Genomic DNA, 9,096 nt, shown 5'->3' with positions numbered 1-9,096 from the left:
GACCACAGAGCTGTGCCGCCCGCTAGTTGACAGCAGGAAGCCGATAGATTGGTTTCGCCCAGCAAGACAAGTTCCGGCGAGAGAGAGAGAGAGAAAAAAAAGCAAGACGCCATGACCCCACCTGGGACATTAAATCACACCGGACTATCATTAGGCTGATTCCTCTTGGGGACGGTTGCTAATAGGTCCGTTTCCCTCCACTTGTGGGAAAAGGGTTTCAAGGTAAAATGAGAGTGAACCGCGAGACCCTGTGGATTCATGCCAGGACATGTTGAAGTGAAATTAGATTGGAGATCGTGTGTAGAGAGAAAGCAGCTGCGTGTGTGTCTGCATGGCAGAGGCATGATGAATGTGGAGTCCCATTGAAACTGGTTATGAACCAGTATAGAGAGGTGAGTGTGGTTCAAGGTGGTTACACAGCTGGACCAGGATTTATCAATTTATTCAATTCTTCTGTCCAATTAAAGACTATTGTTTAGGCACTTCCTCATTGGCTTCCCTTTCCTGATTATTAAAGATAATATCCTCACGCCGGAAAAAGCTGAAATCCCCAGAATGTTTGATCTTCGTTGCTTCAGATGATAAATCCAACTTTTTTAGCTCATCATCTAGTTTTGTAACCCGATGCTTAAAAAGTTCTGTCATGGAATACCTGGAAAACCAATAACACAAACAACTAGTTTTGAGTTTTCAAAGAGAACCGATTTCTTTGTCAGACGTACAAAATGGCTCCGGGGACTTGGACTCGTTCGGCGGCCGGCCCACAGACGCAACTCCATCTGCCTCACGTGAAGGACAACTCACGGGGGTGCATTCGATTCGTGCGCCCCCTGGTGAGAGGAGCCCCGGCCGTTCCCTCTCTTTATCCCATTCATCCCTCCAACCACCCACCGGTCCCTGTGGCATCTCGTGGAAGGAGGAAGAGAGAGAGAGATAGAGATCAGATTTTCTAATTAGGCAGATTTTAGCGTGTTCGTTCTAATCCAAGCAAGTGCTGCGCCGCGTGCTCTAACGAACAGCTAAAAGACCTGTGCTGGGGTATTAGTTGCAATCTCTTAGTTACACATCTTAATTAACCCCCACCCCACCCCCTGCACCACCACCGTAAACAGACCCCACTTCCCGATAAGATAGAATACGGAGCGGAAAAGCACCTGTTTATTACCGGGAGCATGTTTTCCAATTATTTGGGCAAATTCTTAAGGGACACAACACAGCCAGTGGAATAAATACAACAACAGGAAAGAGTTTTCTTTGTCCTGCAGGATAATGATGAAATCACAACAAGTAATTTAGCTATTACAAGGGATTTTAATTTTAATCCGTCTGATTAGTTTTTTGAACAAAGCTGAAAAACAGACGTTCTGTATCTCAAAAATGCAGAATACCTTCACTGATATATGTTACAATCAAATACACATAAAATGCTCTTAGTATTACAGCAGAGTAGAATGTGAATAAGTCTCAGACGAGCACGTTTGAATGTGTCTGAGCTGCAGAAGTTTCAGAACTAAAACTGGACTAATTACTGAATTTTTCGGAGTTGGCAACGCGTTGATAATCACCGGGCTGGAGAGATTAAGGATTCTTTAACCTGACCTAATCATTCCCGACACGGACGAAGAAGATGAAGCCTTAAAAAAAAACACGGGGAAGTAGAACAACAGAGTGTTGCCTCGCGATTACAAAAGAGATGTTTTTCATGCATGGAGTGGACGGGTCAGGGCCCCTGTCACAGCGGCCTGAGAGGACTGGTATTCAGCCTGACAATATGAGGTCCTCTTGACATTTGTGATGGATCTGCATTGTTCCCTGAATGTTTAATAACTGCTCAGCGCCTCCACTGCTTTGCGCCTCAGTGTGGCATTTAATGGAAGCCCGGGTAATCAAGAACCAAAAGGGACGATTCGAACGTTGCTTGAAAATAATGGTATTGTGGCACCACACTGCTGAAATGTAATTTGAATTACTAAGGGAGGAGGGTTTCAGGGTCGACTCTATGTGTGTCTTTGTCGCTCGGAACCAGCGAACTCGTGTTTAGATGCTCTGCTCGTTGTGCGACAGACCTTTTGAAGCATGGGAATCTATTCAATCCACCGAAGCAACGGTGGATTTTCTCTCATAAACCGGTGCAGCAGCAGATGTTACAAACTAATAGTGAAAGAACTCGAAGGCACAAGTCGGAAGGCAGCGAGGGTCGACCAATCAGACGAACTCTAACGACACAAAAGTCTGTCTCAATCGGTGAAATCTAAACAACAGACAAGGAGCAGACGAGAATCTGACCACAGATCAGTCTCTGGGGGCAAAAGGCATAATTTTAGGGCCTCTGGTGTAGATACTGTGTTTCCGAGCCGAGACTCCATCTTCCACTTGCTGTTTACTGTTCAGTGATTTCTCTTCTTTTTTTTTATCAGGCAGTCAAATGTTTATTTTGTTCAACAACAATGAAATTCAAAGTGCTTTGTATAAAATTCAAAAGGCGTCAAGACAAACTGTAAAAGCAACATCAGATAATAGAAAAAAAACATGAATTTAAAAATAGGTTAAAAGAGTTGAATACAGAATTAAACAAATCGATGATCAGTGAGACTTTGTGTGTGTGTTTTAGTTCCAGACAATATTTTGGCGAATCTCTTTTCACGCGTTTATGCATATGAATGTAATAAAGCTGATGGCTGACAAACATTGGTGGTCAAACTAGAAACTGACGCCAGAAGATGTCCACCTACAGAATCTTGTCCCTGACTTCGAGATGCTGCATCTTCACAAGCAGCAGTCTGTGTGTGTCTGCAGTCTGTGTGTGTGTGTGTCGATAAGAAAGATGTGTTTGCAGTGTTTCCCTTCACCACATGTTCTGCTGCCACTGCTCTGATTGGTTGTTGCTCCGTCCAGGCGGGTCGAGAGCTATTTCTTGTCGGCAATCATTGATGCAGAAATCAAAAATAAACTCAGTTCTGTGGAGATGCCAGGTTAGTGTCTCAGAGCAAGACACTGGATCTTGTTCAACTGAAGCCGGCCTCCAGAAATCCCAGAGAGAGGGAGGAAGTACAAAGAGACCTTCTCTGCAGGATCAATAAAGTATCGCTTTATTTTTATGAAAGTTGCCGCAGGCTCTTTACACTGGCAACTTGTTTTTCCGGCATCAGCTGTAATGGAATGTTTGCTCGGCCGCTCACATTCCTCTCGTGTGTAACTGCACCGGGCAGAATGCACAGTTAACTCCCAACGTGAATGCTTTAATCAATTCCTCTCTATTGCTGTGGAGCCTTTGCCTAAAGAGTGCATAAACACAGTGGTGTCAGGCAGCATTTACCGGGCGGACTGGAGACTTAGAGGGCACGTCCGTTAAATAGATCACTGCTGGGGGATGGAGACAGTCTTCTAATTGTAAAATACAAAACAACAGCCTCGGCAGTAGTTTCTGATGTCGGCCCGCAGAGAGTAGAGTGGAAATGATTTTCTGACCCCCCCCCCCCTCAAGCGAATGCAGGACTTAAAGGCACAGTTAGGCAAAGAGCTTGTCCAGCCATTTAAAAAAAGACTCTTTGCAAAACCCATCAGCGTGCATTGTGGGAAATGATTCAAGTCCCAATTACCTTGAAATACAGATCATATGTGGACGTTGAAATCTGCTCCGATTGAACAGCGACCGTCTTAATTGCTTTAATTTGACCTCATCAGTGGTTTTGCGGTGATTATGGCGGCGAGTTAGGAAGCTGCGGCGCCTTTGTTCTGTCGCACCTTCATGATTCGGTCTCGTGGAAAAGCTTTGATTGCTCCGATTGGCTCATATTACTGTGGGTGACACCTGGAACCAGAACTGATAGGCAGTCGTGACCACTGTATATGAGAGAGGAAGAGTCATTAGGTTTTTCTGGAGATAAGGGGCCAGACTACAATAGGTATTGATTTCTTCCAAATAGTGTGTTTGAGTCCCAACCCTGAGGGTGGATGCACAAAGTGTGTGTGTGTGTGTATGTGTGTGTGTGTGTGTGTGTGTGTGTGTGTGTGTGTGTGTGTGTGTCTGTGTGTCTGTGTGTGTGTGTGTTTCTAAACTTCAGTATCGCTCAAGTTTAATACACTGACCTTTTCTTTCAGACTGTGCAGACTTGGGCTGTATTCATAGTCACACATATGCAGACAAAACAGTGTGTGTTGATGTGTGTGTGTGTGTGTGTGTTTGTAGAAATGAAGACTCCTTGTCCCCTCAACAGGGTGTCGCTCCTACTTAGGCCCCGTATGAGTTCAATCCAAAGTGAGCAGTGCTGGCCCATTCTGGAGCCGCAGTTCCTCTGCTAAATGGCTGCCTGAGTGGCAGTAATTGCCTCCCGTCCTGCCAGTTCATGCTTGGAGCAGCTCTAGCGCTACAATTTCAACCACAGCTTCCATTGTATTATGTGCTGAGTAGAGGTGGGGCGTCCCCCGACTGCCACTCCACACCTCGCCCTGGCATGTCCGAGGCTTTGCCCTGGATACCGGGCCGCTCTGCGAGGAGAGAGAGAGCAGGGGCAAGGAGCGAGAGGTTTCCTTATTTAAACAGAAAGGTCATTAGCAGGAGACGTAAAGAAGCTCTGACAAATGAAGTCAAGCCCAGTTAATGTTTCATTCTTGGAGAGAGGAGGAGGTAACAGAGGAAGTCAATGGAAAATTGCCCAAACTGTATATCTGGATGCCCTCGGTTAGCGCGGAGCTTCCTGAACAGAGCAGGCCTCTTGGAAATGGAGGAAATAAACAGAAATATATAGCGTAGATACATAAATATATATATATATGTATATACCCGGTGTTTTTCTTTCATACGCCTCCAACTGCCAGCGTTTCCCAAACAGCCCTGAGGCAGCAAGTCATTAGATTTCCAACCAATATTGTTTTCTCAATACACGATGGTGTGATGCTTCCCTCTTTCAATTCCAGCGCAGACATCTGTTTGTATGGATGAACAGATGTGTGTGTGGGGGGGGGGGGGGGGGGGCTGGGGGGGGGGGGACTTGCGTGACTTCCCTCACACTTCTGCTCCCTCTGTACATCTTGCCCTGGAGGACACAAGTGCACAACCAGCACATGCGACCCCCCCACCTACAGTGTGTTACTATAACATGCACACACACTCGTGGATGCATATACAGATACACATGCACGGTTTATATGCATGGAGACACATACACAGGCCTTGGGCTGAGCTGGTTAGCCGGTGGCGCCCCGGTCACATGTGTGGGTCAAAGATGTGTAAAAGTACACGTGCATATGTCAGAAGTGATTCTCAATTCCGGAATTGCAAAAGGAAAAACCTGGAAGTGTGTTTGTGTGTTCGACAGCGGGTGAAGACGAGAAGGTGTGATGAAGAGGAGGAAGGAGCTCGGTGCACCGACAGGAAGCATACGAGATCTCTGCAGCAGAGAAGTGGCTGGTAACCACATGTCCTAGAATGTGAGGGAGATGGCTGCTCCATGTGTGTGTGTGTGTGTGAGAGAGAGAGAGAGAGAGAGTGAGCGAGTGTGGTCTCAGGGGACTCCCCCCCCCCCCCCCCCACCTCTACTAGCTCATCAAAGTAGCATATTAAAATGAGATGAGTCACACTGACGATGACGCTGTGAGACCTGCTGTGCCAGCAGTGTAGCAGAGGAGAACGTGTTTGTCTCGTTCCTGTCTCCCTCCATCCTGCTCTCACTCTTCAGTCGAGTGACGAGAGGACGTGGCTGAACCCATGTGGTCGCACCCAACCAGGAAGAACAGGATCTACTGACCATATGTGACACAGACATGACCTTTGTATAGACTGTTGTGGTCAGTGAAACAGCTGAGTTGTGGTTGTGTGTTTTTGTCGTGGTGGGAGAGGTCAGGGGAGAGTACAGAATAATTCATGTATTGTGTGAATGTATACGTGTGTGTAGCATGGATGTGTCTGTACTTCCTCTTGTTGCACAAAAAGAAAACTAAACTATCTCAGATTCGGGTGCCTCCATCTTCTGTGTTAACCATCTTTACACACCGCATATTGGACTAATCCGTTTGGAACACACTGAGCGAAAATTGATATTCTCTCGACAAACTTCTGTTTAGAAAGCTAATAAGCGCATTTCCCCAAATGTCAGTTTGTCCTTTAACAGTCTCTAATCACACATTACAATCCCCCCTCGACCCTCCTCGAAAATGAGATGCCACATCTCAAGGGTCCGTCCTTTCAATAAATTCTCCGTGTGAAACACCGAGTTTAATCCAGCGTTACATCACAGCAGCTGCACGGCAGATGTTGTGACCCACTTGTCAATTCGCTCGAGTGTCACTGCGATGATTGGTATGGATTTAGAGTGATTATTCAATATTTAATCAGATTTGCGTACCGCGATCGCAGGCAGGTGTGAAAGACGAATGGTCGGCCAACCCTGACCCTGGATCTGCTTCATAAACGCGAGTGCTGGCGGCCGTGAGGGTTTATCTCACCCCAGAAGCAGAGCCACCTTTTGAGCAGAAATTGTTGCTGAACAACAAAACTGTTTGACAGATGCTTATTCGGATTTTGATTACTCTGGGAAACCTCCGGTCGTAACCAACCTGCACACACTGTAATTTCCCGCTTGTTAAATTTGCATCTCTGCGAGCATTGGGGTTGGGAGGGTGCTAATTCTGCACCAAAATAAATCCTTTTCTGATAGGCAGCAAAAAAAACAAGACCCTCCAGAAGTGAAATTATACCTTTCTGGCAGTTTGAAATGAAATGCGTCTCGGTTTCGAGTGTGAAAGTTTTGTGTAAAAGTAATCTCGTGTTTGACAAGTAAACAAAGATGGAGAGATTGCGAGCTTTTGAAGCGGTCGTTGCATTTATCGTATTTTTTTGCATTTTCCGACCTCCTGTAAAGAGCCTCCTAAAAACCAGCTTGGACCAGTTTTTCTAAATGATTGATTTCTGATGTTTGCCACCAGCGCCACGGGTCTGCAGCGCCGCCTCCACTGAGATAAATCGTTAACGACCTTTCGTGCCTAAGAGGCTCCTGACCGCGGAACCCGAGAACCCGGGCTGACGGCCGCGGAGCGCTGGAGTGAGTACAGCTGTTCCACACTGATAGCGCTGAATATATATGCCCTTGACATCACAAAGAGAGGTGGAGGGCGGGAAGTGGTCACATCGCATTAGCATCGAGCCGGCTTGACTGGCTGACAGCGCCGTCAGACTGGAGCCCAGTGGTGGTGGAGGCAGCGCCGTGGAGGAAGTGAGGGGGCAAAGGGCCCGCCGTCCTCGGGGGGGTTACGCGGCACGGTCGGACGGGGTCAGTCGGCAAAACCAAGCAGCCACCCGTCAATAATTCAATCAGTCACAGTCAATATATTCCGGCACGAGTGTCCGAGCAATTTGATCGCAACAGGAGAATCCCACCGACGGCATCAAGGAGGAGAAATTAAGCCGCTTGTCTGACACGGAGCCGTACACCTGCTTTAAGAGACGCCGGCTTGTGTACACAACACACGGAAGCCTTCTCCTCCAGCTGTCGGCCTTCTCCCGTTTCAAAGGGAGCGCCTGGGCACAGCGAGCAGTCCATTGCTCTTTATAGAGAGGAGGATGGCTTTTCACCAGAGCGGCGGCCCCTCTGTCAAATTAGATTAAGGGCTGCTTACTCATTATTGACAGGAGCCGCTTGCAGTAATGACCCATAGTGAGAGAGTCATTTACTTTGATGGTAAGAACACAGGCTACACTGGACATATCCCCCCAGCACATCTCTTAAGGGGGGGGGGGGGGGAGAAAGGCCCCTTTGAAGGCCATTAGGTCTTTTTGTGAATTATTCCACATCGCGGTGCTTGTTCAGCGTCCGGCCGCCTTTGATCTTAAAAGCATCTGTCTGATGTGGTTTTCTTTTTCTTCATTTTCTTCCTCCTGCTCCCCCTCTTCCTCGGCCCACCCTGAAGCAGGTGACATGTGAGGTTAGCCTTCATAAAGGCCCCGGAGAGCGTGTCTCTGTATTTGGTTTTGTTTGAGCCGGAAAGATGACAGAAGTCACATCTAATTACGCGGTTCTTGTGTCAACTGACACAGATAAGAGGGCCGTTGTTGTGAATACCCGATGCATACGGAATGAGCCAGAGTCAATCCCCCCCCCCCCCCCCCCCCCCACACACAATCCGACCAGTAAGATGTGAGCGTTGGCAGCGAGCGTGTACGTTTGTGCATTTTTTTTTCTGTTTCCCACATCGTCTGCAGTCGTGTTTGTGCATATGTGTGCATCCATGCGCTATGTGCCATCATGTGTGTGTTTGCATTATCTGTTTACACACCTGCTTCGATGTGTGTTGTGCGGTTCTGAGTGAGGACGGCTCCAGGGGCCCCCGAGCGACGCAGCCACCCTGTGCAAACAGACCAATCACGTGCCACGAAAGGAATAATCCGGATGTATTGTGTGCAGCATATTAACCCGATACCAGAGAGCCAGAGAGCCAGAGAGGGAGAGTATCTGACAGTGATGAACTATTAAAAATTCTTAAAGGAGACATAAGATGCTTTTAAGTGGTTCTGGCAGTGAAGGTTTTACAGATTTTGACCTCTGTCCGTTTTGTTTACTAGTTTGTTTGCTTGTAAGCAAAATTACACAGAAACAACTAAATGGATTTCCACTAAACTTGTTGAAAGGATGGAGTACAAGTCAAGGAAGTATCCATTCAATTTCGGAGTGGATCCGGATCAGAGAATGGATCCAGTACTTATTTGATCACTTTCTTTAACGATTTGATTTTCTACATTTTCCTTGATTTCTCAGAAAATGATTCATGGATCCTAGGCTTTGAAAAAAAATCTAGTTTGTGTGTGTAAAAGTTCTGCAAAAGACAAAATCTGAAATATACCCGTCCACTTTTCCTTCAAGAACCAACCAGACAAGTCTCTTTTCTTGCCCTGTCGTCGAACTCCAGAAGATATTGTACGGCGTGAGATCTCTATCGGTCCTGGCAGCCGGGCCGAAGAAGAAGAAGTTGCTAATCAAGGTCCGGCATCCACAGTTGACAGTCCGCTTTACCACCAGTGACACAGACTGATCCGTTTGCGCAGCCCCCGCTGCCGTATGTCTCCGCGGCTGCAGATTTAAATTTGAGATTTGGGCCGCCCTC

Source organism: Pleuronectes platessa, chromosome 22 (assembly GCF_947347685.1).
Source record: "Pleuronectes platessa chromosome 22, fPlePla1.1, whole genome shotgun sequence".
Taxonomy (NCBI): Eukaryota; Metazoa; Chordata; class Actinopteri; order Pleuronectiformes; family Pleuronectidae; genus Pleuronectes; species Pleuronectes platessa.
This window is presented reverse-complemented; position numbering follows the sequence as displayed.